Source organism: Thalia democratica, chromosome 2 (genome assembly GCF_965202585.1).
Source record: "Thalia democratica chromosome 2, ktThaDemo2.hap1.1, whole genome shotgun sequence".
Taxonomy (NCBI): domain Eukaryota; kingdom Metazoa; phylum Chordata; class Thaliacea; order Salpida; family Salpidae; genus Thalia; species Thalia democratica.
This window is the reverse complement of record NC_139166.1, coordinates 38,952,220-38,969,138: the sequence shown is the minus strand read 5'-3', so window position 1 is coordinate 38,969,138 and position 16,919 is coordinate 38,952,220. Positions and strand designations below refer to the sequence as shown.

The window sequence follows — 16,919 nt, the reverse complement described above, 5'->3', positions numbered from 1 at the left end:
TGTAATAAAAGTAGAATACTGTATAAATAGTTATTAATATCTTAATAATATATATTTTATATCAAATATATATTTTGATAATAAATGTTATAAATTTATTCTTTCAAGACTTTAAGACTAAAATCAAAACATATTATAATGAATGTTATAATAAATAGAATATTCTATTTGAAAAAGATTTACAATTTAAAAATCTGCTTTGTGGTGAATCATTGTAATTGTTTTTCTTTAAAATAATAAGTTATTAAAATTTATTGCAGTATTATAGTTTGTTTTGCTTTATTTAAATAAGAATATGTATGATTTTGTTTCTTGTTTGTTAATTATTTTATCTTTGATAGATAGATTAAAAATAAAGTGGTTTTGAATTAAGTTTAGTTTTTTTTAATTAACATTTTTTTAGAACTTAAAAACTAGATAAAATATCTATATTACTATTGAACATGTTTATTATTATTAAAATTGGCTTAATTTAATTTTTATTTGTTGAATTTATCCTACTCTTGACTTAATATTAAAAAATTTGAAGTATTTAATAGCAATTAGATCATAAAAAAGTTAAAGATGAATACTTTTTTAGCTTTTTCATAACTTGCAACAATAAAAGTTATCTTTTGTCAGTCAGCTGAACCAAACATAAAAGGAAAACTTGCTGTTACAAACTTATACTTGGTAAGTAACTTTTTTGTTGTTTAAATGTAAAAAAAAATGCTAACTTTTAATTAAAACTTCAGTTTATGTTTTTAAAAGCAATCTTTCGTTTTTCTAGTAAAATTTTAATGAAACATCATTATTATAAAGTCTGATAATTATAAATATTTTGTTTTGTATTTAGTATATTTAGTGAATGAGTAATAACTTTGTGTTCACTAAATTTTACAGTATTTTTACTTTGAAATTGTAAAATTAATTTACTTTAGTTTAATGCTCAAAACATTCTTACTAAAGCATTTATCAAGTGAAATATATTTGTTTAATTTGGTTTATATAAGGGGTCAGCAAACTGGGCTGATATGGGTAATAGTTCTACCCGCAAGCATGTTTTTATTTTAAATGGGATGCTGCTGATGAAGTGTAAAACTGTACTCAAAAATGCGAGTTTTGAAACCTACACTACGTATACTAGAGTTAAAGTGAAGGTTTAAAAAAAGTCATAGGTACAACAATAAGAAATTTTAAAACTTATACTAGTTATTCTATTTTTTAAACTTACAATAGAAATACTGAAGTTTCAAATGAATAGCAAAAAAAGCTAGTATTAGATTAACAATCTATTAATGGTAATTCAAAATTTACACTAGATAATTCGACTAAGTAAAGAAGAGTAAGATTAAAACTACAACAACCTATAAAATGTATATTAGGGTGCATCTGTTGCCCCTCATAAAATATTTTTTTTTAATTAGCGCACTGAAAGATTTTTTCAGCATGTCAAATCACCTCAAAACTAAAACACAAAAAAAAAACAACTTCTTAGCGTTTACCACCATTCAGCGCTTTGATGTTTTTCTGAAAAAAGCCCATATGGAGTTGTATGAGACCTTAAAACTTCGACCTTAAATATTTAATTGAAAAACTTTCTACATGTTGCAACAGCTACAAAAAATAAATTTACACGTTTTAAGACAATTTAAATAAAGTTTCATGAAGGTATTTCTTGATTTTCTCAAAAAAAAAACTTAAAGAAATCGTAAAATGATAAAAAATTACAGAAAATCAAGAAATGCCTTCATAAAACTTTCTCTGAATTGTGTTAAAACGCATAGAAAGTGCCTTAATGATCATTGCTAAATGTATAAAAAAGATTACTCATCAAATATGCAAATCAGACTGACCTTTTAGTATAATTTCTCGATATCTTTTAGCTTTTTGAAAAATATACAAAAAATCTGCATCCTCCTTTACTTATAAAGCAATTTTTTTCATATCATTAGGAAATTTTTTTTTGTAATATTACAAACAATTTTTAAAAATTACAGTTTTTATTTTACGAAAACAATTAATAAGTTGTTTTTTATAGTTTAGATTAAAGTATTAAAAACGTGTTTTTTAACAATTTGTTTTAAATCTATTAAACACCTTTAGACTAAAAAATTTTAAAACAGTTGTTCCAAAACAGAATGAGGATATAGATCTTTAGTGAAATACTATATTTTTGCATTTAAATCTCATTCATAACTTACACTAAAATTCAAAATGTATGATATAAAATATCTATTAGCTTCTTTTTTGATGTTAAAAATAAGATTCAAACTTTTTAAAAGTAAATCATCCCCACTATATTGCCTAACTTCAACTCTTGAAAAAGTTTTTTCTTAAGGCATTAGTAATAGTACGGACCCATATGGCCTAAAAATTTCTATTATAAAGGAAAAAAAAGATTGATTTTTAATTTTCTTATTAACTTTGGTTTTAATTAGCAGATGTGTTTTAAAAACGTTAATCAAAAGGTTCTCAAATTAATAAAAAAGATAGTGATTGAAGTATACTTATAAATATTAAAGCAACCAGTAGATTTTAAGTATTAATCAGTTTCTCAGGAAAATTACTTAACTTAATATTTTACTTTTTTAATAATAACATTATTTTAGAGATGCTTTTTTTATGAATTTTAACAATTAAATATCTAACTAATTATTAAAATAATTTGACATTTTGGTTCAAACCGTCTTTTATCAACAAATAAAATGTTTAAAATTATTTTTTTTTGTAATGTTATGTAAATAACAGGGTTGCAACAAAACTTGGAATCTTAAAATAACCTGGAGTTTGAGAAATTTTGAAAAAAAAAACTGGAAAAACATGGAAACTTGAACAAAATCACTAAAACCTAGAAAATTCGGAGTTTTTAACAATTTTTACATGGTTAAGTACTAAAATTTCGATTTGATACAAAAAACTTATCACATAGATAAGTTTTTTTGTAGTCATCAAACATTTATTTACTAAAAAAACATTTAAAATAGCATTGCAATATCTTTTTAGTGTTTTTATACTAATTAACACAGTTTTTTACCTTAAATTTAATATTTAATTAAAATTGATCCAAAAATGTGTACATTTAAAAGCTTAAGGAAGTTTGAAAATCTGGAGACAAAAAAAAAATTGCAGCCCTGAAATAAATTAACTAGCTGTTAGAAAATAAAAGTCCTAGAGAATAGATTTGGTAAATAAATTGAAAACAAAAATAATGGACTAAATTGCTTCAAAAATTAATGAATTTTTCAACTCTACTGGTTGAAAAATTTGACACACTTTGAAATGTTCACTTTTTAATGTAAAACAGAAATTACTAATATTGAGACTTTTTAGCTAACTTTAAATTTATTTAGTTTTAAACTAGTCTTTTTGTAAAGTGAGCCCAAAACTATATTAAATGTATGCGCTGTGTTTTATCTGTTACAACATTTACTTAATATTGTCTACATGTGAGCCGTTTTCATAAGATTGATGATTTGTTTAGAAAAAGTTAGTATTTTTCCTTATAAAAATTCAATTATAATAGCTTAATACCAAATGCAGTAGCCTGTCTCAGCTCTTATTGTTTTAATTCTGACGGAGTTTATGCATTGAAAACTTTCAGATAGACTGAAGAATTTTTCAGAAGGACAAATAAGTTTTATATATTCCTCGAAACGGAATTTTTGAGTATCAATATACATAGTTAAAACAAATAAACTTAGCATGGAAGTTAAATGGTTAAAAGATAAAACTGGTACATTTTGTAACTTTTTATTCTATTTTCCTATACGAGGAACAACTGCATCAGCGTTCCTTCCCACACCTTGCTCATGTTATTTACATAAACCCCTCATTCGAACGGGTTTGCCTTGACTTGTATTCCATTTGGAAGATTATGTTAAATACCGTGCTTGTGATAATAAAGCACACATGTCAATCTATTGGCAGAAGCAGGTCTTATTAGAGATGAAAAGTGGGTATGTAGGATCGTGTTCAATTTGTTGAACCTGTAATCAAGAAATGAAAATCAAGAAATATGCTTGAGCTCCTCAAGGCTTTATATCGTCTAATTATGGCTATAATCGTCACTTTTCTGCTGTTTTATCTAATTTTAGGCGAATTGGTTGATGTGATGTTGATGACACTGTGATTTATATTTCAGAATTAGAGTGTCAATGATGGCAAACAGTAGGTTTTCAGTAAAAAGTTAGTATGTGAGGTATAATTCTGAATTATACTTGCCATACTAAAGACTGTTAGTTTTGCAGCATTTAGAATTTCTAATGAATGTAAAGAGCCTTTGCCTAAATATTAGAAGTTTATTCAAAATTTTCTACTCCCAAGTCTGCTATATATAACCGGAGGTCGTTTGCTCTAAAAAATCAAGTCATTAAATATAGTTATGGCTTTGCTATGTAGTCTTTTTCAGCCTAAAAAGAAAGTTCATATAGACAAAAGATTTGAACTAAGCATTTATTGAATCAATATAGATGATCATTGACGCAACAAGAAGTAGTGTCCAAAAATATTAACTTAAGAAACTGAATTGTCTAAGACTAGGTTGGTCAAAACAAGGTTTGTTATGCTTTATTTTGCAGAAACACTGTAATTGCAAAGCCAGTAACCATATACTGTACCATTGGTAAGAAGGTGACACTTGTGGGATCAAAGTTTCTGAGTAGAACAGAATATAAATTTTCTGCCATTGAATAAGGATCACTTACCATTTCTTGGTCATTAGAGCATACAAAGCATTTCACTAAGGGTTGCCAAGATCTTTTGGCTGCTATTAGTGGCGACAAGTGGTGTTTTTGGTAGCGGTTGCTGCAGATTAGTAAATGACAAAAATTATTTAAACTGAAGTTAAAATATTAAGATGACAAATAATTTTATACAATAGTGGTCTAAACACATAACTCCTCAACTTTTTTGGGTGAAAATCAAAAAAAAAAATTTTTGACAGTTTTAAGTCTTGCGCCTGTCAGTCGAAGTTGTTACTTATGTTTATGCGGACCTGGCGATTAACTGACTTAACGCGTTATAACAATATCGTTGACGGTTACTTAAGCTAGAGTTTAGAATTAACTTAGCTATCATTTAAACTTAGCCTATCAATCTTACTATCTTCAAGTAGTAAGATTGTTAGAATGCTTAAACTAATAGTATGAAGAAATCGAGTCTTAGAAACAAAAAGGTGTATTACAATGAATAAAAAATGCGGTAAAACACAACAAACTGCTAACAGAAAAACAAATAAACTACCTTGGCTCGAAAGCTAAAGTGAAAAACATCACTATTTGTCAAGAAAATGGCGTTAGCGCCAAGCTACAACAAATCAAAACGATAACAAAGCTCAGCGACCAAAGTCACTAAAACTTAGCCCTTTTAAGCTAAGTAATGAGAGAAAAGAAAGAAAAAAAGCCACTTCCAATTGCTAAAACACTATCAAGTAAAATATTTCAGTCTTAAAAAATTATATAAAATATTCCTACAGTTTATTTTAGTAGGTTTAGTCATGGACGTTTATAAATTTTCATGACTAACAAACGTGTGTTTTTGAAATAAAAAGTTGTATTTTTATATTTAGTCTATTGGCTGTGACGTTTTAAATACAATCTAGATCAGGGTTTCCCAAACTTTTTATCAAAAAAGCTATGGCCCCTCAACCCAAGAATATCTAATGTAAAGTTCAAAATTACTATTGAAAACACCTAAGACCTTTTTTTTGGCTCTTTATCATCAACTCCAGTATATCCCCCTGTGGACCCTTTACTGCTCATGCCTCCCGCCATGTTGCTCATATGCCCCTAAATTTCTGTCTTGGCCACTTAGTAAACTTTGGGAAACCCTGGTCTAGATTGACCTGAATTTTTTTCTATTGTTTTTGAAGTAGTTTAGTTTAAAGCAATGAGTTATCAAAGGAGTGGATGCAAAACAAAAATATTAATTGTAATATCTCAACTTTTAGGTATAACCTTGTACAACTACTGAATATATCGACTTGAAAAATATTATCAATGTCTTTGTAGTTATCTAAAACGCGTATACAAATTTTAATGACTATCAAGTGAGTAGTTTTGCATAAAAAACCTGAATTGTACTATCTAATTGTTTTGTGTGTAGTATCATAATTACTGAACGTATCTACTTAAAGGTTTTAACCATAGGCCTTGTGGTCGTCTAAAATACATATACGAGTTTTCATGACTAATAAGCATAAAGTTTTGAAATAAAATTATTTGAATTCATGTAGGGCGCATTGTTTTTCTTCAGTATTTTAATTCGCATTAGTTTTTTTACATCTCCAGCTGTATTGGCTGCAGCTTCAGCATTACAAAGGTTTTAAAAAACAAATTAAGCACGAAAAAACAACGGTCAGTTACATTTTGTCTGTATGCTTGTACAACTTCATGACTAGAAAACTTTCTTATTTTTTAGCAAGTATAAACGTTTTTATATTTGTTTAAAGCTAACTTCTTAGATTTAAAATTTTATTGATTTAGTTTCTTATGATCTCCTGCTCTTAAAAGTTATATTCAGCCCATCAAACAGTTAGATTAATGTATAATTGTGCTCAACAGATTGTCTTTTGGCTTGGTATTACATTTGAGTTTAAATTAGTTCGATAAAAGTTTGAAACTATTCTTCTCAACAACCTTGATAAAAAGAATAATCTGGTCTTTCTGCAAAGATAATTGCAATTTTTTTCCAATTAGTTGGAAAAATTTTTAGTAGTGGGCGATTGATAAACATGTGGTAGGAGTGGTGATAGAGATGCTTCCACATGAACAGTTTGTGGTAAGAATTGATTGTTCACGGAAACTGAAACAGAGAAACAGAAATTGTTTAAGGGAGTAAAACTAATTGTCAACAAATGTTTAAACAAAAGCATACCATGGTTTGCGCAGAAGTCGACTAAGTTCAAATGAGGGCAGCCTAGATAACGAATGTCTTCTCTAGGAAATGTTAAAGAACATAACAACAGTGCCAATACTGAAAAACTAAGTGAGGTATAGGAAGAGCACATACCTGCTTCTATGGTTTCTACAAAAATAAGGTGCCATTAGCAAGAAGTTTTAATGCGCCAAGGAAGCTTGTGAGTGAAGTACTCCGTAGTAGAAACGGTCACAAGTGAAGTTAATGGAGATATGTTAATACTTATTTCTACAACGCTTTGTTATTATGTGCTTTTAAAAGATTATAGAGTTGATAATACTGATAAAGTTGAACACTTGCTTCTTGATCTTTAATTGCAAATATTCGTATTGATTACCGATAAGCTAAAAGGTATTCATTCAGAAGTTAACTTTGTTTCTTTTTTCAAAGATAACACTGTAGGACACTGTGTGGGACAATAATTAGGGTTAGGAAATAAAATTAGTAATTATCTTTCTTATAATTATTCGAGTACCGTGAGAGTTGGCTGCTACGACTATTCATGTATCAGAAGGTTACAGTTATTAACTCATTTATGCTACTAGTAAACTTAACTTTATACAAATACTAATTACTAAATACAGGGTTGCCTGAAGACCAGGAATTTGACAATTTAGGCTAAAAAACCTGGCATTTGAGAAACTAAAAAAAAAACAAAACCCTGACTATTTAAACAAAAATCACTAAAAATACCTGAAATTTTTTACAATTTTTGCATTCTAAGAACTATCATATAAATAAATTTTTTTATTGTCATCAAGATTGTTTTTATAAAAAAACCCATTTAAAGTAGCTTTACAGTATCTTTTCAATGTTTTTATACTATTTAACACAGTTTCTTACCTGAAATTAACTGTAGACTTAAAACAGACCCAAAAATGTGTACTTTTAAAAATCTAGAGAAAATTTGCCAAAAACATTTGGCAATCCTGTCAATACTAACTACAAAAATCTTTAAGTTTTATTTATTGTATAGACCTTACGATTCCAGCTTATACTTAACAAGAATTTTTATTAAAACTATATCTTTGAATGTAACAGCTGTATATACTTTTACTATTTAATATAATTCTTATTAACAACTTTACGTTACTACTATACTTTTAACGATTTATATTTATTTCACTTACACTTGTATTTTTAACAACTCTAGGAATTTATTACTACTATTTATTTACACTATTTATTACTTAGTAACTATGAGATTGCTTGTTCAGTTAAAATATTTAAAAACTAAGAACAGCACAAAATAAAATTAATAGAAACAAATCAAATAAAAGATTTACAACAATACAAAACATCTACTTTCCAAGAAATGTTATCAACACCGCGCCTACATTAAACTCACTACTAATTTAAGTTAAAACTTTTTAACTTTCTTGGTTAGGACGTAACTATTGAATTTTATAAATTTATAAGTATAGAATAACGTTGCTCTTCAACACTAAGAGCAGTCACGCTACAATTTAATTAAATTGTGCTTTATTGTATTTTTTTAATATCATTGTTTAAAGTTATTATAGTTTAAATCTACTTTTAACTTGTTAAATGTTTTTAATCTCAGTTTTGTTTTCTTAAATACTATTTTTTAACAAAATCATTTGAATCTATCTCTTTTCGATGAATTTTGTTTTTTGCCTTAAGTTAGCTCGAGGAGATGTAGAATTATTGAATATGTAACTCTTTTTGTTTATTTTTATTTGTACTAGTTTTTGTTTGAGATTGTTAATTCTTATTTAAGGACTAATTTAAATAAATGACGAGAAGTTATTCTTCACGTCCAAAAAATATTTTCCTTTCAAAACATAGCCCGCGACCACCAAATGCCTGCCGACCCCTGACTTGATTTAACTTTTATATATTTTTCGGATTTGGAAAACTATTTTTTAGTTAGAAGTAAAAAACCTCTAACCTTTGAAAAAAAAAGTAACGTTTTTATTGTTTGTTGTATTTTATTTACTCGTTTTTAATAAATTTTAAGTTTTATTCTTAACTAAAATAAATTCATTTATAAACTTTTTAGTATTTAAAGTTCATTTAATATTTTCTCTTAAGATTAAATTATTGATAAACTAAATCTTAAAATTAGACAGAAACAATTTAGAAGTTTTATAAGAAAGTTGTTTTCAGTGTATTTTTAAAAGTAGTTATTATGATAGTAAACAAAATTTTAACAGTTTTTGGGTACAAATTTCATATAAAAATAAAGACAAATATATGTTTTATTGCGATTTGATGTAAATAATGTGCTTTAATTTTTCGGTATACGCTTATAAACATTTGTATAAACAGAAATTAAAAACATTCATCTGTTATAAAGTTTCACCGCGAATGGATTTTCAAACTGTAATTTTTTTTAAATGGAATTCTATTTGAATAAGAACTATATTATGAAAATCTGATCGCGGTGATACTCAGTAACTTTATGAATTTTTTATTACATGGATCTTCATCTCAAATTGATTCCTTTGTTCAATTTGTTTCAACCACATGTTTAATTTATTACTGTTTACAACTAAACTAAAAGTAAAGTGCATATTAAAAGATATATAAATAATTCTAAAATCAATATTCAAAATTAATACAGTATGGTAGAGAAATTAGTAAATTTATTAAAATATTTTTTTTAAATCAAAATCAACTAAATAGATGCTTGTTATTTTTCAAAAAATTTACAGTAAAGTTTTTTTTTATAAATTGTTAAATGTTTTAAACTAAACAAAAAATATTATAGATAGTTTGTTTTGAAGTTAATTTAATGTATTTTATTAAAATATATAATGTTTGAGACTTAAGACTTTTGAAAAACAATTACAATAAACTAGATTAATTATAATACAAACTAAATTTAAAATTAAGTCAACATACACGGCTAAAACAAGCTACAAAAACTTTCACATTTAAACTAACTATTAATTTTATAGTTTTTGCCTCAAAGAATTGGAATTTAAAAAACTCAGAGAACTCAAATAATGTGCATATTTTCTTATGTTACAATAAAAAAATGTTTTTCCCCATAATACTTAGCGCGTTCTGGATTGATAAGCTGGTAATCACCAATGAAAAAAGGATTTTTTTTCGTTTTTTTTGCTTCCATTTAGCAAAAAGCTTTTTCAAAATTGACAAATATTTGTCTTTATTTCTATACAAGCCGCATTTGAAAATCATTCTTTCGAAAATGAAGATATATTAATACTATTCAAAATATAAATTTAAGCGTTTGTTAACAAAAGATTCTAGCAAAACAAGCTCACTGGAATATTTAATAACAATTATACAGTATCCTTCTTTTATTACACTGACATATGTTTCTGATCGTTAAACGAGTCAACACACTTCAACTGAGCTCTGTAAAAAACAAATAATGTAAGGAAAGAATTGAAGCTAAAGTACGTATATACATGTGTCCATTAAAAATAATAATAGTTGCTATAGGTTTTTATAGGTTAATAATAGATAAAATACTTAATGTTAAATCCGACTGTTATAAAACTGTAGAATATTTGTAATTATTAAGTCTGAATTAAATATATTAAAGTAAAAATTCTAAATAAGAATACAAATCATAATATAAACTCCTTACATGAAAATGAAGGAATTACTAATTCTAAAATATTTACTAATTCATCAGCAATTCTTACTATTCGTCAAAAAAGTTTGTAGAACAACCATACAGAAAGACTAAAAATACTTTTTGTAGTAAAATAAAGTTTAGTTCTATTTTTTTTTATTTAACTTTCAAACTTTGTATATTTTTTATAAGTAAAATATTATACACAGAACTATTCACCTTAAACACATCTTATAGTGATTGTATGTTTTTAATTATAGCTTAAAAATTGTTTAGTTATAAATGCATTAGCATAGTTTTTTAGTGGAAATGTTTTTGTTTTATAAACATACTAAAACTTTTTGTATGTTCTGTTGTAGGAAGGTTTTCGTTAGTTCAGATTCCATTTGAAACTCAACATAAATAAGTAGAAATTAACTATTTTCATTTTGTTAAAAAAAAATATTTACACAAATGCTTTCGACATTGACTTAAATACCTGAAAAAAGAAATGATAGAATTAACTAGTTTTTTTATAGTATGTGAAAAAAAAATCAAACAATTTTACAAAATTTTGAGGATACATTCGTTTTAAATAAATACAATTTTAACGTGATAAAGATAGCAATAGTTGAGTAAAAAAGTGCTGATTAGTTAACAGTTATAGTTAGTATAGTGCTTTACCAATTTAGTGGTTAACTTAGACATATTTTCTTCTTTTATTATCGATTGCAGGTCGTAAGGCTAATTAATTTTACATCGTTTTAGAACTCTAAAGAAGTAGGAGTTTTGGCAGTCAATGCAATAAATCAGGTGATTAAATATTGCGCTGTTTTGGTCTGTTTCATAGTGGTCTACAACTTTTGAAAAACTTGTCTTGGTATCTCTCATATGTAGAGGGTTGCTAAAAAACTTAAAAACCTAGAAAAAACTGGAATTTGAGAAATTAAAAAAAACCTGGATTTTTAAACAACTTTTACATGTTAAGTAGAAAAATTTTGATTTGACACAAAAAATCTACCATATAAATTTTTTTTTTTCATCATTAAAATTTTTATATTAAAAGATACATTGAAGTAGCTTTACAGTATCTTTTAAATGTTTTTATAATATTTAATACAATTTCTTACCTTAAACTACACTTTAAATTAAAAATAGACCGAAAAATTTGTACTTGCAAAAATCTGAAGGAAATTTTGAAAACCTGGAAAAAAATTGTCAAAAATATTTGGCAACCCTGTATGTAGGAGCCTGGAATTGATGATAATTGAAGAACAAAAATATAATAAAACACTCAAGTTACATTAAAAGTTAAGTAAACACTTCCAATTGTTTAACAGTTAGCATATTTTACTTAACATTTGTTAATTTTGACGACATTAAGTTTTAGATTTTTTAAATCTAGATTGTATGCTTGGAAACATGTTAAATTTATTTCATTATGTCTTTGCTTAGTAAGTAACTTTAAATACATTCTATTTTTGATGTAGACAATTTATCTCTGTCAGCTGCAAAAACAAAGCGCTCCTGACTGGCTAAAATGTTATATATGTTGACTTTAAGTTTTAATTGATAAAACTTTTTTCTTGTTTTATATTTTATATACTTGGCTAAGGTGAGTTAGGGTTAGCAGTTTACATGGATTTATTTAATTTTATTAAAGTGGATTAGGAATAGGAGTTTAAATGTACTACTGTAGTACCTTAAATTATTTGTACATTATTATGAATTACCATATTTCTAAAACTTTACTACTCAAGCCGACCCTATATTGTCTAGATAAAAAAAAATATTTTTGTTTAACAAAAATAGAAAAAGAGGAATAGAGTTTTTTTTTTCTTACTCATATTAGGTTGAAACCGGTATCTAAAATCCATAGACTTATAAAAAATAGAGAACTTAAAAGATAGTTTAGTATTTTAAAACCTCTTGAAATTTATGCTACTACAATATTTTGAGTATTATGTGTTACAAAAGTTTATATTTTAACTTTTTATACTATAAGATTGTATAGTAACATATTAAAATAATGTTTAAGCGAATCATAATTGTATAAGTTTCAACTAAAAAAAATAAAGCTTTACAACCAGCAATCAATTTTTTATATAGTTTTTAACTATATTTAATTAAATACCTTTGTTATAATATTTATTTAAGACCTTTTCTATCATAATATAGTCGTTTCTTTTAAAGTGTTTTAGTAATTATTAAACAAAGTATGGCAAGCGCAAAAGAAAACAACAACGTCTTTTTTGAATGTACTTAAACCAAATTTTAAGTATTAAAATAAAAAACAGTAACTGTTAGGAAATAAATAATACAACAAAATCTTTTTAAATGTTTATAAACCGTTTTGCATTTTTTTTCAACTAAAACTAGTGTATCTGACTTTTTGATAAATTTAGTTGGACCTTAAACAAGTTGGTAGAGTTTGGTAGGGTTTGGCAAACTTACAAGTTTTGATAAAACTCTTCTGAACATAAAGGATATTAGATAAAGTTTTATTAAGAATAAACTTAGACAAATAAGTGAATTTTTTTATTAGTAACTACAAATTTTTCGTTGTTGAAAGGTTGTTGGAAAAGATCTGATTTAAAATGAAGTTAATTTATTTAAACATAATGTTTGGGTGATGTTTCGTTTAAATTAAAAGTCAAATTAACAGTTTATGTAAAGTTTACAAGTATTTAAAATTGTAGAATATTAACATTTCTGTTGAAGTGATTTTAAATTTACGTAAATTAAATATTGTATTGGTTTTGAAACATTTTTTTTTGGATAACATTTTTAAGATAAAACTGTTTTAAATAGTTTCATCTTAAAGCAAAATAATAAGCTAAATTAATTTAAAAAATTAGTAATATATTTTTTATTTAAAAAGTGTTTTTTTTGGTTATTTAAAACATAAGATAGTAATTAAATAAGGCATAAAAAGGTTGTTTGTTTTTTATCATACATTATGATATAACTTTTTGTTATATATTTTGGTTAGTCTATGTATTGTGTAATTGGGAAGCTAAATCCTATTGAGTTTCCTTTTTTTTTTTTTTGTTTTCTTAAGTTTTATAGAATTGAATATACGTTTATCAGCTAATTAAAACAACCTAATGATAATAAAAGTTTTTTAATATGTTAAGTAAGTGTAGTTTTTTGAAAAGTTTTTGTTTTAGTTTGTCAAGCAAGTTGAGCATATAAAACCTAGAATGGATAAAGTAGTTATGTTTTTATTTTGCTTAACGAAAGAGGCAATTATTGTTAAAAAAAATTTGTCCTTGCTTGTCACGCATCAAAATGCTGCAAATATGCATTATTACATCATAGCAGCAAAAACAATTAAAATCATCAGATTAGAGTAAACAAAAAACGTTAAAAAGAGATATCTCTGCATTTTCTCTTTATATTAACATCAGCAATTTTTACGTCACTAATTAGTAACTAATGTTTTGTATCTTAATTAAGAGTGAAACAAACATTGAAATTGATTTTAAAGTCTATTAAATAACGGTGGTTGATTTTTAAAACTACTATGAGTTTATAGTTAATTGTTTAAAAAAAAAAGTTAACTAATCAAAGCTAAAAGTACAAATTATGATAATAAAAGTTGTTATAAAACATTTAATATCATGATTGTACTTACTAAAAGATATATTTAAGATTTTACATTTCTTTTTATACAGCTTAGAAAAAAAATTGTAATTGCTTTATATAACTTTATTATATCAGTAAAAAGAAATCGTATTAGTTTTATTTTAGATATTTTTAACATCATTTTTTAGTCTTGTATTAAAAACGTTACTAACACTAATTAATAAAATACGCACAAAGCTACTAGTAAAGAACTCGAAAAATGCGTTACAAAAAAAAAAAGAAACAAAAGTCCTACAGATTATTCACTGTAAAACGAAAGTATTTATTTTAACTGTTCCATAATAAACTTAAAACTAATATGTTAGCATTAAGAATTTTTTAGTGTGCTATTACTGTACATAGCTTTCTAAATCTATTTTTCTTTTGAAAAATAAATACTTAAGATACCGTTCATTTTGGAAAAAAAAACCTATTTTAAATGTAGCATTATATCCATCCACTATAATAAGAATTTGTTACTAAAAAATAGTTTGGTAGAGCAAAAATAGTAGTAGAAGCATATGTATGTATGACATAGAATGTGTTAACCTTTCCTAGTTTTGTTTGAATATATTTTTAAGGTTGTAGTTTATACTTTTATTCGATACATATTCATTTTATTTTTAGAATTTGAGCTTTTTATTGTTTGTTTCAAAAAAGAATACAACAAGTAGCTAATTACTTAAAATTATTGGTTAAAAAGTTGTTTAGATATACAGTTGTTAAGTTTTATTTTAATTTAAAAATATTTGACAAGTACAATATGAAACTACTGAAAATCATTTTTACGAATTTTTAGTATAACATGAAATCAATACCTTTTAGAAACATATATTTTTCCTATAAACTGTCAAACAGACTTGTATTATTTTTATATCGTTTTCTCAAGTTAAAATTTAATAAGAGTATATTTTGATTGCAAAAGATGTTATTATATTCAAAAAAGGCATTAATAAAATCTTGTTTTTAATTTGCTAATAAATATCCTAACGAAACAAGTTCGTTAGAATGTAAATAATAACACCATTTTGCCCAGGACTTGCTATATTAAACTGACGCAAATTTCTCTGTGTTAAATAATTTACACAGTTCTACGTAGTTCTGAAAAAAAGTAACGCAAAAAAGAATAGAAGATGAATATAACTATCTACTTAAATTATTCTTATAATGTTAGTATCTTATTGTATTAATTTTAATATTGTATATACATAATAATAAGCTATAATCATAATAGACCAATAGCTAATAGTAGTTACAACACATATTAACTTACATTACATTTTGTTTTTGTTTGTTAACTTTTAACTGTACTTGGGACCTGTATTAAATTGCAAAAAATATGGTCTTATCTTTTGCTCATATAAGATCAGGGAGAAGTTTTTTAATGTATGCTTAAACTTCCACATAGTTGTCTCGTTAATTTAATTTCAGAATAATTGTAAAATATTTATACGATTATAACTTTTTTGATGGTTTTAGAAATAAAATTATACTAGCTGATAGCTATATACTCAATTCAAAATTCTATTAACAAAACGATGTTTCACTCGCTTGAACCAAATCAAACGAGATCATCAGTTGAATAAAATCTGTAAATTTATTACAATAACATGCAAGAAGACATTAGGCTAAACTTGAAATGAAAACTTAAAGAAAAAAACTAAATAAAACTTATAGTTTAAAGCTATCAATATAGGAAAATCATAATGTTACCAGGTTAGTTCATGTTAATTTTTGAAAAATGTAAGCTACTTAATGATATTGCAATCTTAAAACTTAAACAAATAAATAAATAAACAAATATAGTTAATTTTAGCAGGCTTGTAAAATTTTTGAACAACAAAAAAAAGAAATCAACTCTTGCAACTAAAGCATTAGACTGATTTACTATTTAAAAGTAAATTTATTATCGTTTTGTGACGAAACTATAAATTATGCTTATAAAATCTAATGGCGTTCTAAATTTGAAATTTTTAAATTGGTTTTAATATTTTCTTGTACAAGTTAAAATAGTGATTTATTTATCAAATTGTTCTTGAGTTTTAAAATAAAGCTTTTTAAAATGTATACATGAACATATTAATTCGTTCCTTTATTTAAAAAAGTTCCCTCGTCAGCGTTTGCTATTTTCATCTTCTCACAGGTACATAATCATGCAGTTTTAAAACTTAAGAACAATTTGATAACTACATAACTATTTTAACTTTTACAAGCAAATGGTAGAACCAATTTAAAAATTTCAAATTCATAACGCCATTAGATTTTATAAGCATAATTTATACTTACGTCACGATACGATAATCATTTTGTTTTTTAAACAAACAGTAAATTCAGCCTAATGCTTTAGTTGCAGAAGTTGTTTTCTTTTTTTTTTTTTGTTGTTCACAAATTTTACAAGCCTGCTAATTGTAAGTATATTTATTTATTTGTTTAAGTTTTAGGATTATAATATTATTAATTAGCTTAAATTATTCAAAAATTAACATTAACCAACCTGGTAACATTATAATTTTCCTATAATGATTACTTTAAACTATAAGTTTTATTTAGTTTTTTGTTTTAGTTTTTTATTTTAAGTTTAGCTTAATATCTTCTTGCATGTAATTGTAAAAATTTTTACAAATTTCGATTCAACTGATGATCTCGTTTGATTTGGTTCAAGCGAGTGAAAAATTGTTTTGTTAATGAAATTTTGAATTTATAATTCTCCTTATCATTAAGCCAAGAACTTTTATTGTTATTTATAAAGTAAAAAGTACACGATAGCTGTTTACACCTATTCATAAATGTAAGTAAAGCTTTGGACATAATATTATGACGTGACTTATATTCAAAAAAAGATTGC

The 16,919-nt window shown here is 25.1% G+C and overlaps 1 protein-coding gene across 1 annotated transcript in view; it reads left to right on the top strand.

Moving 5' to 3' along the window:
- Nucleotides 1–578: 578 nt before the first annotated feature.
- The window catches only part of LOC145830137 (hepatocyte nuclear factor 4-gamma-like), a 67,442-nt gene continuing 51,101 nt past the window's right edge, over nucleotides 579–16,919 (top strand). Inside the window, exon 1 of the mRNA XM_082938026.1 lies at nucleotides 579–672. The gene's annotated coding sequence lies outside the window, so the exon portion shown is untranslated. The remainder of the gene's footprint in view (nucleotides 673–16,919) is intronic.